The following is a 17426-nucleotide window of genomic DNA, read 5'->3' as shown; positions in this document are numbered from 1 at the left end:
CAGAAAATATTTTTTATTTTCTACTGCATGGCGCCAACCGGGCGGTAATCCACAGTGTATATGTGCTGATGATTACTGCCTGATTAACGTGTGAGACCTCACCACTAAGTGAATGGGGTGGCATTAAGGTCTGAGGTCCAAAATGGATGTGCGCCAATTTTTATTTTGCTGCATATCCATTTTTTGGCCAAAAAAGGCCTTTTTTGCAGGCTGTTTGAAAAATGGACCTACGCACGTCCAATACATGTGCCTACACCAACACGGGCCATTTTTCAGCGCGCCTCAGTAAAAGGACCCCACAATGTTAGCATGATACTAATGATACACCTAATAAGCTGTTTAAAGAATGTACCTTTAAAAAGACCTGTTAAGTACATCAGAGCAAATAAAACATCAGCGATTCCGCTAATCAAAAGTGATCATGCTGCATATACTGTGAGAACTTAAATAAACAGAAATGGTGCCAAAAAGGGAACTTACGTATGTGTAAAAGCTACTGGCTCAGTTGTGTATAGCACAGAGGCATGAAGTAAAGCTGCAGTTGTCAGAAAGCATTGAATTGAAAAAAGGGAAAAATGATAAACTAATTCTAAAACGCAGGCTTTACCACACTGGATTGAACGGAAAATTTATAAAATGTAGAAATGGTGAGTAAGTGAATGAATAAAAACAAACTGTGTGGTTGATCAAGTCATATAGAATAGGCAACCACAAAGGCTACGTACGACTTATACACAAATGTGGTACACAGTATGGGATAAATAAACAACTTTCATCTAATGCAGTAATTCACAGAAAGATGACCAAATACTTTGGATGAAATGGGAGCATGTGTAAATCACAACTCTCTGTAAGGGCTTCACTGTATATGTAATGTTTGGCATATTCAGGGCTTTTTTTGAGGGGGTACTTGGGGGTACTGAGTACCGGCACCTTTTCTATTGTCTGCTAAAATTGGCCCATGGTCCCCAAGTTATAATGAAAGATCTCAGACTCTCCACACACCAATTCTGCCTTGTCATAGATTCTGTGACTGGTTGCAGGGGGCCTGGCTATTGTGCGGTGAGTCCCTCAGTGATCACCCCACCCCTGAAGTGTGGGCTGGCATTTGAGTACCGGCACCTTTTTTGCTAGAAAAAATTCACTGGGTATATTAAAAAAAAAAAACCATCACTAGAGCTGAGTGTGATGTTAAAGGTTTGACTATGGGCACAATTATGGTTATAGAGTTCAAAAGTGGATAACAATAAGAGGAACTAGACCAAACATCTAGGATCATAATTGAATTACCAACAAAAATATAACTAATTCACTGTATTCAAAACATGTGTATGTATGAAAATACTTATGAATTTTAAAAAAATATTGTTACTTACAAGGAAAAACCAATAGTTTAAATAAAGCGTACAAACTTTCAAGTATATATGTTTATATATAGGTATACATATGCTGAGTGGATTGGGGCATACAGAGCAATGTAAGGTAACTGGATGTGAGCAGAGACAAGAAAAACCATATGAACCAAGAAGAGGAAAGGCAAAAGCTTCACAAAAAAATGGGGATAATCTATTTCCATATTTAAGCCTGAAGGAGCCATGGTGTTAAACTCATAAATTAACTTCTGCTCTTCTCTGAGTAATAAATTTAGATTCCCTCTTCTCCAATGGGGCTTAAGTGTCTTGTATGCTAAAAACTTGAGGTCATCCACCGAATAATTGGCTGTATTCCAGTGACTGACAATATTGATACAGCTGCGGTGTTCAATGGTCCTGGTCTTAATCATTCTGTTGGTCTTCTGATGTATAATAATTGGCATGGACATTGTATAATGTACAATACCTAGGATAAGTTGCATTTGGATGTGTGCCTTAATGCATAACTTTTCTTGGTCGTGGAATGAATGAAAACAGATGTCTTCCAGGCATGACGACACACACTGCACCTCCCACATTTCTTTTTTTTAAATATATAAATATAATTTTTATTAAACACCACAAAACAAGAAGCAATACAATATCGCAAACCAATATAGGTACAGAAGTGGCACTTTGTTGTAGCCTTAAGATCCTCTGACATTAAGGCTCTTCTCCCAGTCTGTGCTTATCAGTCTCTCACCCCCTAGCAAATATGACTCTTTTGTGTCTCTACACCCCATGTGCATCACTCTACACTTCTAAATTCAATAACTTTAAGCATTCATATGCCCCCAGATTCTATAAATGGTGCCCAAATTTGGGCTCCCAAAATTGTGCACAATCCTGAGATCCACGTGCAAGTAAACTAGTTAATGAACAATCAATTATTGACGTTGATGGGCTCCAATGGATTTGCACAAGGATCTGGCTACTCACAATTCTATAAGTATCTGCACCCAAATTCTATCATGCATTAGCTAAAAGGGGGTATGGCTATGGGAGGGGTATGAGTGGGTCAGGGATGTTCCAAAGAATTGTGTGCATTGTTATAGAATTTGGAGGCAGCACGCACAAGTTGCGTGCCAGAATTCACACCAAGTTTCAGTTGGTGTAAGTCCTTGCACCCAAAGTTTGACACTGGAATGTTTGCTAAGCATTATTCTATAAAGAGTGCTTAGCTCATTTTTTCTGGTACCTAATTTTCGGTGCTATTTACTGAATCCAGCCCATGGTGTTAAATTTAGGTGAAAAAGAGTAGTGGGAGCGAGAACCAGGATTTTCAAAGACTGGACCACAGTAATGATGAAGACGAAGCAAAAGTTTATTGAACAATAATTGTTCAATAAACTTTTGCTTCGTCTTCATCATTACTGTGGTCCAGTCTTTGTAAATCCTGGTTCTCGCTCCCACTACTCTTTTTCACTTGAGTTTTTCCGTGGGACTTCTTGAGTTCTCCACATTTGTGGATTCTCTTTTTTGTTAAATTTAGGTGCCCTGTAATAGAATGAGGTGATGAACATCTTGCTATATTACCTGAAAACCGGGTATAATCAGGCAGCTCAGTGAGATGTGGAAGGGCATTTTAGAATATGGATGTCCAGGCCTGTACGTCACATATGGATATCCATTTGTCATGATATATTCTAGAACAGGGTCTGCCGACATATATGAGAAGTAGGTGTCCAAGTGCTGGCTATGTACAGCATGAAAATCAATTGTACAAACTAAAATTCCCAAACTATAAATGAGACAAACCAAGAAATGCTGACATCTTTGTGGCAGCAGGGGAACATCCTCTGCATGTGCCTCCTGCAACATTCTCGGCAGCCATTTGGATTGGAACAGTGCATGGGGTAGGAACGAGTCAGGTCCATTCCTGGTGCCAAAGAGGACCACTAGACCACCAGGGCTTCACTAAGGTAGGCTCGGGAAGAGCCTACAGGTGGTTCGGCAGGAAAGTGTGCGCGCAGGAGAGCGATTGTAGGAGGTAGGGGGAGGGGAAGAGGTTTAGTTTCAGCCAAAAATGCACAGGCATTTCTGCTGAAACCCAAATCCAGATTTTAGGTCAGTTTCGGTGCCAAAACCAAAACCGAAATTCTGTCAGCCTCTAACCTGCTTATGGTCGATATTTAGCAGTGGTACCTGGAGATTCCTGGTTAACTTAGGACAACATTTTTGCTTGATTTACTCTAGCAATTTAGATATGGTCTAGTCAGTCATACTTACAACCTGCTGTGTTTTGTATTTATGCTTTTTTTTTTTTACTTGGGGAGCAGGGAAAATGGATAAGTTATATTGAGTTCAGCACCCTCTCTTCTTCCAAACCTTTTCAAAAGTTGGCTTCTCTGGGGAGAAGTTGTCGTTTTCTGCTTCTCCTGCTGCCTGTTTATCCTCTATATGGAAGGTACCAGTTGCAATGTTTGAATTTGGCTGTTAGTGATTCTTTATTTAATCTGAAGCCAAATGGAATAAATATATATCAGTACTTTTGACTGACTGAAGTGTGGTTGCAAATACACTATTAAGTTATGTTTCTTTTTTGCTTCTTAAACTAGGCACCAAGTTTTGACAGGTTAATGCTCAATATTCTTCATGTTTATGTCTGAACCTTTGAAGCTGGGCCAGAAATCTGTGGCTAAAGTTAATATGAAATAAACAGAGATGAGAAAGTGCTGTAAAATAGACAGCAAAGAACAGTTATATTCACATCTCAATAGCGGTGGACTGTCATTTGAAACAAAATAGGAAATATACACCAAAAAAAATGAGAAGTGAAGTGAATAATAGTCACAAACAATCGAGAAAAGAACTTCGCTAAACCTGTGTTCAGAATTTTAAATCTTCAATTGCAAAAATGTTAAATGTCTGTGCAATATCTGAGGATTTTTCCTTCATGATACACACTGAGCTGTATGCCATTGAAGATTTAAAATTCTGAACACAAGTTTAGTGAAGTTCTTTTCTATATTGTGACAAAATAGGAAATGAAAATGAACAAAACTTAGGCGTGGGTGTTGTTAGGACGATGGGGGAGAATGAAGTATGTAATGTTGGTGTGTGGGAGCACTTTCAAAAAGTGAATGCTGATATCATTGCTTCAGTTGTGGAGTGGATAAAACCAACTAGATCAGTGATTGATCTTTATTCATTGCCGATCATCAGAGAGCTTTCGGATTCTGCGGCTCCCTCTTTGATTTACATTGTGAATGAATCTTGTGAAAAATCCTACATTGTGAAAAATCCTGGAGTTTTTCCAGGAATGTTGAAAATAGTGACAGTGAAACCATGTTTGAAGACTGGGAATATAGATCCTACACAGTTGAATAGTTATAGACCTATTTCAGTGTTACCTATGGTGGGTAAAGTGATTAAAAAAGTATTGCTAGTTCAACTTGAGGAGTTTATAGATGATATGCAGGGGGTGAATAAGTTTCAATATGGATTTAGCAAGGCTCATACTGTAGAAACATTTTTAATTTCCACAGTGGATATCTACTACTACTACTACTACTATTTAGCATTTCTATAGTGCTACAAGGCATACGCAGCGCTGCACAAACATAGAAGAAAGACAGTCCCTGCTCAAAGAGCTTACAATCTAATAGACAAAAAATAAATAAAGTAAGCAAATCAAATCAATTAATGTGAACGGGAAGGAAGAGAGGAGGGTAGGTGGAGGCGACTGGTTACAAGTGGTTACGAGTCAAAAGCAATGTTAAAGAGGTGGGCTTTCAGTCTAGATTTAAAGGTGGCCAAGGATGGGGCAAGATGTAGGGGCTCAGGAAGTTTATTCCAGGCGTAGGGTGCAGCGAGACAGAAGGCGCGAAGTCTGGAGTTGGCAGTAGTGGAGAAGGGAACAGATAAGAAGGATTTATCCATGGAGCGGAGTGCACTGGAAGGGGTGTAGGGAAGGACGAGTGTGGAGAGATACTGGGAAGCAGCAAAGTGAGTACATTTATAGGTTAGTAGAAGAAGTTTGAACAGGATGCGAAAACGGATAGGGAGCCAGTGAAGGGTCTTGAGGAGAGGGGTAGTATGAGTAAAGCGACCCTGGCGGAAGATGAGACGGGCAGCAGAGTTTTGAACCGACTGGAGAGGGGAGAGGTGACTAAGTGGGAGGCCAGCAAGAAGCAGATTGCAGTAGTCTAAACGAGAGGTGACAAGGGTGTGGATGAGGGTTTTGGTAGAGTGCTCGGAAAGAAAGGGGTGGATTTTACGGATGTTGTAAAGAAAGAAACGACAGGTCTTGGCAATCTGCTGGATATGAGCAGAGAAGGAGAGAGATTATGAGAGGAATGGATGATAGAAGACTTTATTATCTCTTTTTGCCAGATATATCCTCTGCCTTGAATACAGTGAATATTACAGTGTTGATGAAGAAATTATCACAGTTAAGTGTTGCAGGACAGTGTATAACTGATTTAAATCATATTTGAGTGATAGATGCAGGTGAAGATTGGAGATCAAGTTTCAGCTTGTTATTCAGTGAGAATGGGTGTGCCACAAGGCTCTTCCTTATCGGCACTGCTATTCAATACATATGTCCCTTTAACTCATCAGATTATTTATTTTCAAGAGTGGGAGCCAAATACTCTCAGCACTTCAATGCTATACATACAGTGGTGGAAATAAGTATTTGATCCCTTGCTGATTTTGTAAGTTTGCCCACTGACAAAGACATGAGCAGCCCATAATTGAAGGGTAGGTTATTGGTAACAGTGAGAGATAGCACATCACAAATTAAATCCGGAAAATCACATTGTGGAAAGTATATGAATTTATTTGCATTCTGCAGAGGGAAATAAGTATTTGATCCCCCACCAACCAGTAAGAGATCTGGCCCCTACAGACCAGGTAGATGCTCCAAATCAACTCGTTACCTGCATGACAGACAGCTGTCGGCAATGGTCACCTGTATGAAAGACACCTGTCCACAGACTCAGTGAATCAGTCAGACTCTAACCTCTACAAAATGGCCAACAGCAAGGAGCTGTCTAAGGATGTCAGGGACAAGATCATACACCTGCACAAGGCTGGAATGGGCTACAAAACCATCAGTAAGACGCTGGGCGAGAAGGAGACAACTGTTGGTGCCATAGTAAGAAAATGGAAGAAGTACAAAATGACTGTCAATCGACAAAGATCTGGGGCTCCACGCAAAATCTCACCTCGTGGGGTATCCTTGATCATGAGGAAGGTTAGAAATCAGCCTACAACTACAAGGGGGGAACTTGTCAATGATCTCAAGGCAGCTGGGACCACTGTCACCACGAAAACCATTGGTAACACATTACGACATAACGGATTGCAATCCTGCAGTGTCCGCAAGGTCCCCCTGCTCCGGAAGGCACATGTGACGGCCCGTCTGAAGTTTGCCAGTGAACACCTGGATGATGCCGAGAGTGATTGGGAGAAGGTGCTGTGGTCAGATGAGACAAAAATTGAGCTCTTTGGCATGAACTCAACTCGCCGTGTTTGGAGGAAGAGAAATGCTGCCTATGACCCAAAGAACACCATCCCCACTGTCAAGCATGGAGGTGGAAATGTTATGTTTTGGGGGTGTTTCTCTGCTAAGGGCACAGGACTACTTCACCGCATCAATGGGAGAATGGATGGGGCCATGTACCGTACAATTCTGAGTGACAACCTCCTTCCCTCCGCCAGGGCCTTAAAAATGGGTCGTGGCTGGGTCTTCCAGCACGACAATGACCCAAAACATACAGCCAAGGCAACAAAGGAGTGGCTCAGGAAGAAGCACATTAGGGTCATGGAGTGGCCTAGCCAGTCACCAGACCTTAATCCCATTGAAAACTTATGGAGGGAGCTGAAGCTGCGAGTTGCCAAGCGACAGCCCAGAACTCTTAATGATTTAGAGATGATCTGCAAAGAGGAGTGGACCAAAATTCCTCCTGACATGTGTGCAAACCTCATCATCAACTACAGAAGACGTCTGACCGCTGTGCTTGCCAACAAGGGTTTTGCCACCAAGTATTAGGTCTTGTTTGCCAGAGGGATTAAATACTTATTTCCCTCTGCAGAATGCAAATAAATTCATATACTTTCCACAATGTGATTTTCCGGATTTAATTTGTGATGTGCTATCTCTCACTGTTACCAATAACCTACCCTTCAATTATGGGCTGCTCATGTCTTTGTCAGTGGGCAAACTTACAAAATCAGCAAGGGATCAAATACTTATTTCCACCACTGTACTTATATATCACGGACCTCAGAAGTGACTCTTTTCATATGGGCAAACAACCCATGACTTGCCTGTCTCTTCATTGGTCCAAATACATGATTTAACTCACTCATTTTTAGTTTTGTATATCTTTAAGTATTCTTTATACATGCTTCAATTTAAACAAATAAGAAACTTCAACTTAGCTTGTCTCTCTGGTGTAGATCTGCCGCCTACACAGACCATGTTTCACTAGGCATTAAGTCTGAGCTTCATCAGGGTGTGAATCTCACACGCAAGCTGCCAGCCTTTTCATACAACACGTTTAGTAAAATTCAATTTATATGTCATCATTAGGCGATCTTTTTAATGAGATGTAAGTGAGTTACAGGATGTATGCAGATGATGTGCAGCTCCTTTTCCTTATAACATCAGGGGAGGGTGTTACTGTATGACTTCAAAATGATATGAACTGAAGGGAGACCACACGAGGGTGGAGGTGCACTTAATCCCCACGAAGGAAAAGTCCAATGTGAAAACAAGGGAGTGGGGAAGGTAGGCTCTTACCAATCAGTGAGAGAGACGTATAAAATAAAAACAGTTTATTGGTAACATCAAACAATGACTCTACACAGCTGTGTTTCGGTGCCGAGGCGCCTTCTTCAGGAGTCTTATGATGTTACCAATAATCTGTTTTTATTGTATACGTCTCTCTCACTGATTGGTAAGAGCCTTCCTTCCCCACTCCCTCGTTTTCACATTCAAAATGATATGACCAGGGAAATCACTGAGTGAAAGATAACAAGTTGTTGATGAAAACTGAAATAGTTATGATTGGGAAGACGATGATTGTTTTGCCTCAGGTCAGTTATCCATTGAATGATGTGTTGATGCCTGCCAATCAACAGATGAGAAGTTTAGGAGTTATTTTAGATGCTTGATTATCTTTTAAAGAACAAGTGGGACAAGTGGTTGTCTTGTTTCTTTTATACAACACATATATGAACTACCTCCCATATATATATACATTTTATCATAGACCTCAGCTGTGTCATTTACTGAACTTAAGCTTTTCAATCAGTAAGATTTACACACCCACCTCCTCATCGGTCTAAGGGTGAAACCATTTTCAAATTTTATATTAAATTTTTCTACAAATTTTTTATAGATAAATATCTTTTTTCTTTTCCTTTCAATTTTTAATCTTCATTAACCCTTTATATAATAGACTTTACAAAAATACTCATCTCAGGATGAAAATCATAACGGCTAGTCAGGGGATTACTTAATCCAACATAGACTATATTTCATCCTGAAGCTGTTTAAAGGAACACCCCCCTGTTTTAAACAGTGCCGGAGAAGGAGAAATACTGGACCATTGATTGGGGGGGGGGAGTAGAAATGCTAGACAGGAAGGAGAAAACATAATGGGGACAAGGGGAGGGAAGAGACAGCTGGATTCTACATTTGAAGTGGGAAAGTGTGGGGAGATGCTGACAATTGGGGGAGAGGAGAAGAATGGGAGAGAGACTATGAGGAGAAGGAGAAGAAAGGGATAGAGAGGGGGATGCTATGGGGGAATGGAGAGAGAAAAAAGTAGAAGCTACATTGTTGGCCAGAAAGGACAGAAGCTGTACTGTTGGGGTAGGGAATGAAGAGGGGACAGGGAGATGATAGGCTACAAATGTTGAGGCGGGGGTGAGAGAGGGAAGATGTTGGGCTGCAACAGTATGGGGATGAAAGAAGAAGAGAGAAAGAAGAGATGCTAAGCTACAAAGGTGGAAGGTGGGGAAATGCTGAACAACATATGGGAGAGGCCATGAGGGGTTGTCAAGGAGATGATTGAGAGGAGAGTGGTGAGTACAGAAGGTAAAAATGTGTTAATGGGGGGGTGACAGAAGGGAATAGGAGAATGGGGAAGGAGTGAGATCAGAAATGGGAGAGCTAGGGACTGAGAGAAGGAGATGGAAAGCTGATAGGTATGTGAAAAGTAAAAAGTAGGAGTTGGAGAACCGAAGGATGGGAAGGAGGGTGAAATTTGAATGGAGAGAAAGGCAAAAAAGAAAGGGAGGAAAGAGCTAAAAGGGAAAGATAAATCTATCGGAGACATATGTGATGGAATAGAAGAAGACAGGAGGACCAAGGAGAAAGGACAAATAGAGAAAGCTGGAAGAAGACAGGAAAGCAGGGTGGAAGAGAGAAACTCACTGGGACTGACATGATTGGAAAAATGAAATGCCCAGACAATAAAGGTAGGGAAAAAGTGTTTTTATTCTGAATTTATGAACTTGAATATATTAGTTTTGGGAAATGTGCATTGTGGATTTCTTTGTATTGTGTTCAACATAATAGTAATTTGTTTTTATTTTTTCACTGTTGAGTGCTGAGTTTTGACTTCTTGGGGTTGCCAGTTCACTTTTTGTTTTCATATTTCTATTTCTAATTTGTGAACTCTATTTGATGAGGGTCTGTCTGTCACTGTGTTTTGCCTGTGACCGAGGTGTGGTATGTTGTTTGCATGTAGTTTGTGTAGATATCTATAGAAATTCCACTTTTTCTGTTTGATCAGTAGTAGGTGTATTAGTGTTCTATGGTTCAGTGTACTATTAAGGGTTACTAAGGTGCGTTAGCGTTTTAAACGCACCTACAATTAGTGTGTGTGCTAATTGTGTAAGCGCCTATAAAGATATTGTAGATGCCTACATAGTTAATGTGTGTACATGGTTAACGCACATTAAAGATGCTAACATGCCTATAATGTGGCTTAGTAAACAGGGCCCTTATAGTGTGGCCTATTCATAGTTAGGGTTGTTGCTATTTGAATTATAGGAATTAGTACTACTGTTGTATGTCATTGCTACATGTATTGAGAGTTGGAATTTTTTCAGGTTTTATATTTCATAGTGTGCCTGGTAGTGGAGAGATTTATGTTGCTGTTGCTCAGATAACACAATTATCAGAATATTTTTCCCTCCGTGGGTGTATATAATCTCATCAACTAACCTTTCAGTCCCTCCTTTGGGGTTGGGCTTCATAGTTGCTCTGTGCTAATTCCAGGGCACAGCTCTCCCTTGCATTACCCAACATATTCAAAACTAGGGTTAACACCAGGCTTTAGAGACACCCAGTTACACATATCAAGCAGAATTAACAAACCCAAACTTTCAATCAGAAGCTTTAGACTATCCCAAGAGCTGCTAATAACTGTTTCTGTGCTATATCTGGGAAGCAACCCACATTGAACATCATTCAAAAAGTGCTTTTCTTTTAGTGACTGTAGATTTTTATTGCCAGCAATTCTGAAATAGAATTTTAATTTGCACCACTAGCATAACTCCAACTGGGCTCAGAAGAAATCAGGATGATATTGACTGGGTAAATGTAACATCAGGGCATGCTAGGGAAGTAAAATTCCTTGATGAAATCAAGGACAGCTTTATGGAGCAGCTGGTACAAGAACCGACGAGAGAAGGAAAAATTCTAGACCTAGTCCATAGTGGATCGCATGATCTGGTGCGGGAAGTAATGGTGATGGGGCCACTTGATAACAGTGATCATAATATGATCAGATTTGATATCAGCTCTGGAGTAAGTACACACAGAAAATCCAATACGTTAGCATTTAACTTTCAAAAGGAGACTATGATAAAATAAGAAGAATGGTGAAAAAAAAAACTTAGAAGAGTGGCTGCGAGGGTCAAAAATTTACATGAGATGTGAATGCTGTTCAAAAATACCATCCTGGAAACACAGGCCAAATATAGTCCGCATATTTAAAAAGGAGGATGGAAGACCAAATGGCAGCCGGCATGGTTAAAAAGTGAGGTGAAAGAAGCTATTAGAGCTAAAAGAAAATCCTTCAGAAAATGGAAGAAGGAACCAATTGAAAATAATAAGAAACAGCATAAGGAATGTCAAGTCAAATGCACAGCACTGATAAGGAAGGCAAAGAGGGACTTTGAAAAAAAAGATTGCGTTGGAGGCAAAAACACATAGTAAAACTTTTTTTAGGTATATTAAAAGCAGAAAGCAGGCAAAAGAATTGGTTGGACTGCTAGATGACCAAGGGTTAAAAGGGGCAATCAGGGAAGACAAAGTCATAGTGGAGAGATTAAATGAATTCTTTGCTTCGGTCTTCACTGAGGAAGATTTGGGAGAGATACCAGTGCCAGAAATGGTATTCAAAACTGACGAGTTAGAGGAACTGAATAAAATCTCTATAAACCTGGAAGATGTAATAGAGCAATTTGACAAATTGAAGAATAGCAAATCTCCTGGATCGGATGGTATTCATCCCAGAGTACTGATAGAATTGAAAAATGAACTTGCAGAACTATGGTTAGTAATATGTTATTTATCTTTAAAATTAAGCATGGTACCAGAAGATTGGAGTGTGGCCAATGTAACGTTGATTTTTAAAAAAGATTTCAGAGGAGATCTGGGAAATTATAGACCGGTGAGCCTGACGTTGGTGCCAGTAGACTATTATAAAGAACAAAATTACAGAGCATATTCAAAAGCATGGATTAATGAGACAAAGCCAACATAGATTTAGTGAAGGGAAATCGTGCCTCACCAATCTATTACATTTCTTTGAAGGGTTAACAAACATGTGGATAAAGGTGAGCCAGCTTATTTGTGTATCTGGATTTTCAAAAGACGTTTGACAAAGTACCTCATGAAAGACTCCAGAGGAAATTGGAGAGTCATGGGATAGGAGGTAGTGTCCTATTGTGGATTAAAAACTGGTTAAAAGATAGAAAACAGAGAGTAGGATTCAATGGTCAGTATTCTCAATGGTGAAGGGTAGTTTGTGGGGTTCCCCAGGGGTCTGTGCTGGGACCGCTGCTTTTTAACATATTTATAAATGACCTAGAGATGGGAGTAACTAGTGAGGTAATTAAATTTGCTGATGACACATTGAAAGTTGTTAAATTGCAAGAGGATTGTGAAAAATTAAAAGAGGACCTTACGAGACTGGAAGACTGAGTGTCTAAATGGCAGATGACGTTTAATATGAGGAAGTGCAAAGTGATGTAAGTGGGAAAGAGGAACCCGAATTATAGCTACATAATGCAAGGTTCCACATTAGGACCAAGAAAGAGATCTAAGTGTTGTCATTGATGATACGTTGAAACCTTCTGCTCAGTGTGCTGCTGCGGCTAAGAAAGCAAATAGAATGTTAGGTATTATTAGGAAAAGAATGGAAAACAAAAATGAAGACGTCATAATGCCTTTGTATCACTTCATAGTGCAACCTCACCTTGAATATTGAGTTCAATTCTGGTCACCGCATCTCAAAAAAGATATAGTGGTATTAGAAAGGTGCAGAGAAGGTCGACGAAAATGATAAAGGGGATGGAATGACTTCCCTATGCGGAAAGGCTAGGGCTCTTCAGCTTGGAGAAAAGGCGGCTGAGGGGAGATATGATAGAGGTCTATAAAATAATGAGTGGAGTGGAATGGGTAGATGTGAAGTGTCTGTTTACTCTTTCCAAAAATACTAGGACTAGGGGGCATGCAATGACGCTTCAAAGTAGTAAATTTAAAACGAATTAGAGAAAAATTTCTTCACTCAACATGTAATTAAACTCTGGAATTCTTTGCCAGAGAATGTGGTAAAGGTGGTTAGCTTAGCGGCGTCCCAGTATGGCATTACTTTTCAAGTAGAGGCCCACACTCCAGAGCTGCCAAATCCCACCCAATATAACCACTTCCTGTTGGAGAGGGTCCAAACAGCAGGGTCCTGCACTACCATGACACTCGTTCACTCTCTCATTGCCTCCCGCCTTGACTACTGCAACCTACTTCTCACTGGCCTCCCACTTAGCCATCTATCCCCCCTCCAATCCGTTCAGAACTCTGCTGCACATCTTATCTTCCGTCAGGACCAATATGCCCATATCACCCCTCTCCTCAAGTCACTTCACTGGCTTTCGATCAGGTACCACATCCAGTTCAAGCTTCTCCTACTTACCTACAAATGCACTCGATCTGCAGCCCCTCATTACCTCTCTACCCTCATCTCCCCTTACGTTCCTACCCGAAACCTCCGCTCACAAGTCAAATCCCTCCTCTCAGTACCCTTCTCCACCACCGCCAACTCCAGGCTCCGCCCTTTCTGCCTCGCCTCACCCTATGCTTGGAATAAACTCCCTGAGCCCATACGTCAAGCCCCCTCCCTGCCCGTCTTCAAATCCTTACTCGATGTCGCCTTCGGCACATAACCATTATACCTCCATTGAGGTTATCAATAGAAATCAAACAAAATAAAACATGGGAAAAAAAATAAGATGATACCTTTATTATTGGACATAACTTAATACATTTCTTGATTAGCTTTCGAAGGTTGCCCTTCTTCGTCAGATTGGAAATAAGCAAATGTGGTAGCAGGTAGTATATATAAGAGAAACATCAAAGCATTACTTTGACAGTCTGACAGAGTGGGAGGGTGGGGTATGCATGGGGACATCAAAGCATTTCATTGATATTCTAACAGAATGGGTGTTGGTAGGTGAGAGGAGGGTAATAAACAGAGAAATAAACAGAGAAATACAGCTTATGGTTTATAATGAGTTAGAAAACCCAGATCCTTATTAAGTCCTGTTTGTTGTGTGTCAAAATATTCAATCATTCTTATTTCAAAGGCCTTACTTTCCTGTATTGTTTTAAAATTACATTTCAGTATTCTTACTGTGAAATCACTGGTGCAGTGTTCTGGTCTTGTGAAGTGTTGGCCCACAGGGGTGGGGGCTTGACTGGCACCATTGAGGAAATCTAGACTACCCCAACTTGACATTTCGTCCTTTAGATTGTAAGCTCCTTTGAGCAGGGACTGTCCTTCTTTGTTAAACTGCACAGCGCTGTGTAACCCTAGTAGCGCTCTAGAAATGTTAAGTAGTAGTAGTAGTATCATCCACAAAGAGACAGACCTTACCAGACAGTCCTTCCGCAATATCGCTCACAAAAATGTTAAAGAGAGCTGGCCCGAGGACTGATCCCTGCGGCACGCTTCTGATAACATCCCTTTCCTCGGAGCAAGCTCCATTTACCACTACCCTCTGTCTCCTCCCACTTAACCAGTTTTTGACCCAGTCAGTCACTTTAGATCCCATACCGAGGAGGGCACTCAATTTATTTATAAGTTGCCTGTGCGGAACCATGTCAAAGGCTTTGTTAAAATTCAAGTACACTACATCTAGCGCCCCTCCCACATTCAACTGTTTGGTCGCCCTCTCCATTGTTTTAATATTGAACCATACCATTCGGTGATCACTAGATGCCAAATGATCTCCCACTGTAACATCAGAAACATTTTCCCCGTTTGTAAGCACCAGATCTAGAATAGCTCTATCCCGCGTTGGTTCCGTTACAGCTGCTGCAACAATTCTTCCTGTAGAGAATCCAAAATCCCTATGCTTCTAGATGACTCTGCAGCAGGGAAACCCCAGTCTACATCCGGCGTATTAAAATCAGTACTTCCCCTTTCCTAGCTTTCTTGTGGATGTCTTCAATTAAGTCTCTCCAAGAGGGTCGGAGATGGCTATAGACCCAGGGCACCAATCAGAGGGGGCATACTGGATGGTATATTGACCAGGAGGTTAAAAAACATAAGCAAATATGGGCCTTTGAGCTCATGCATTGCACACACTCAAAAGCCCTGCCTCATCCCCATCTTTCAGCAACAGGAAGCCTGTGTCAAACAGTGCAGGAATGTGACTGACTTTGAGTAAGTATATGGGCTTAAAGAACCCATGCTTGCTTTCATTTTTGTGTCTGGGCTGCTATTCTAAGACCAGGGTTAGGAAATGGAGTAACAGTAAATAAAGAGCAGTTTTGGATGGAGAGGTGGAAGAAGAGAGAAAGGGAATATACCGGACAGGAGAAGGAAGGGGAGGAGGAGTGAAATAGGAAAGATCCTGGGGTCAGAAAGAGACGGGGGAGGGATACAGGTTGGATGGATGAAGGGTCAGTGACAGAGGAGGATGGGGGGAATATGCTGAATAGATAAGTGGGGCAAAAAGAGAGATGGGGGAAATGCTGAATGGAGGGTAGGGGCCAGAGAGAGTTTTGACCTGAAAATATATTGATGATAGCTAGATTCATTACCATATTAGTACATATTATTTACCAGAAGTCCCATTTTATGCAGTGAAACTTATTTATTAACTACATTATCAAACTCTTATCCTCTAAACATAGTTTAGTAAATCTAGCTCTCAGGGTGGAACATTGAAACTAAAGAAATTCAGGTACCCATAACCTGGATTAGCCAGTGGTGGAAACAGAATGCTTGGTTTGATGGATCATTGGTCTGATTCAGTATGACATGTAACTGAAATATGGCTTATTGTGAAGTTTTGAAACTGCCTAGAAAAGTTCCAAAAGCCTTAAACTTATTCAACAACTCAGCTTGTCTCCAACTTTCAGCCTTTTGATTTATTGCTGATTACTTTTGTGGCTTTTTTATCCAAGGAATGAATAAAGCTGGCATGAAATGAAATTAAAACTAAGCCCTCTGAAAAATCCCATTGTACCATCCAGCTTTTTAAAAGTCTTTTTTCTTTATCCTTCATAGGGTTTTTATACATTTTGAAAGACTTGAAAATAAGCATTGGTTCTTAATTTAAAGTAACTCAATAATACACAGACTAGCTCAAGGAAACACCTTTCAATTAACACTACTGAGAACCAAAAGTCAGATTTATCTTTTTTTTTTTTATTGTGGAAATCTATTTTAAATACTTTTAAATCTTTAGAGATTTTAAATTTTCAAAGAAAGGGGGAAAAGATCTCATAAAACATGGAGCCTTAAAGGTATGAATTAACCTTCCTCAAACATTGATCGAAAAATCCACTTATATTCCATATAAAGCTTCAAATCATCACGTATAATTAAAATGTCAATGTTAAATTCATTCAAAACTTCTACTTAGCTTATGAATACAGGTTTCACCCATGAAGCAAACATTTAAAATCCCCAGCAATGGCCAGCGTTTCAGGTGTTCTTATTAAACAAACACAAATAATTGGTACTGGAAAAAGATATTCTATGAACTATGCTTAAAGAGGCACTCACTTAAGGGAGACTGCTGTTTTCTACCTCTTCTGTAAATTATATGTCAAAATGGTGATTCATTATATTGGGCACTGAAGGCTGTCACATGATCCCAATTTTCTAATTAAAACTGGCATACGAGTGATATTTCATTTTACTGGTCAAAATTCTTGAAGAAATTTTTCAAAAGAAATGTCTCTATTCAATATTAATCCTTTTGCTGACATCCTATTGCGATTCCCCCCCACCCCAGGGTGCCTATCAGGCTTACTTTCGAAAAAGAAGGACACCCATCTTTCAACACAAATCAGAAGATGGGTGTCCTTCTCACAGGGTCGCCCAAATCGGCATAATCGAAAGCCGATTTTGGGTGTCCCCAACTGCTTTCCATCGTGGGGATGACCAAAGTTCACGGGGGCGTGTCATTGGCATAGCGAAGGCGGGACTTGGGCGTGCCTAACACATGGGCGTCCTCAATCCATAATAAAAAAAAGGGTGTCCCTGACGAGCATTTGGACGACTTTACCTGGTCCAATTTTTCTTATGACCAAGGCACAAAAAGGTGCCCAAACTGACCAGATGACCACCGGACAGAATCAGGGATGACCTCCCCTTACTCCCCCAGTGGTCACTAACCCCCTCCCACCCTCAAAAAACAACTTTAAAAATATATTGTGCCAGCCTCAAATGTCATACTCAGGTCCATCGCAGCAGTATGCAGGTTCCTGGAGCAGTTTTAGTGGGTGCAGTGCACTTCAGGCAGGCAGACCCA

The sequence above is a fragment of the Microcaecilia unicolor genome, chromosome 3 (genome assembly GCF_901765095.1).
Source record: "Microcaecilia unicolor chromosome 3, aMicUni1.1, whole genome shotgun sequence".
Lineage (NCBI taxonomy): Eukaryota > Metazoa > Chordata > Amphibia > Gymnophiona > Siphonopidae > Microcaecilia > Microcaecilia unicolor.
Note: the sequence above shows the minus strand (reverse complement) of the source record.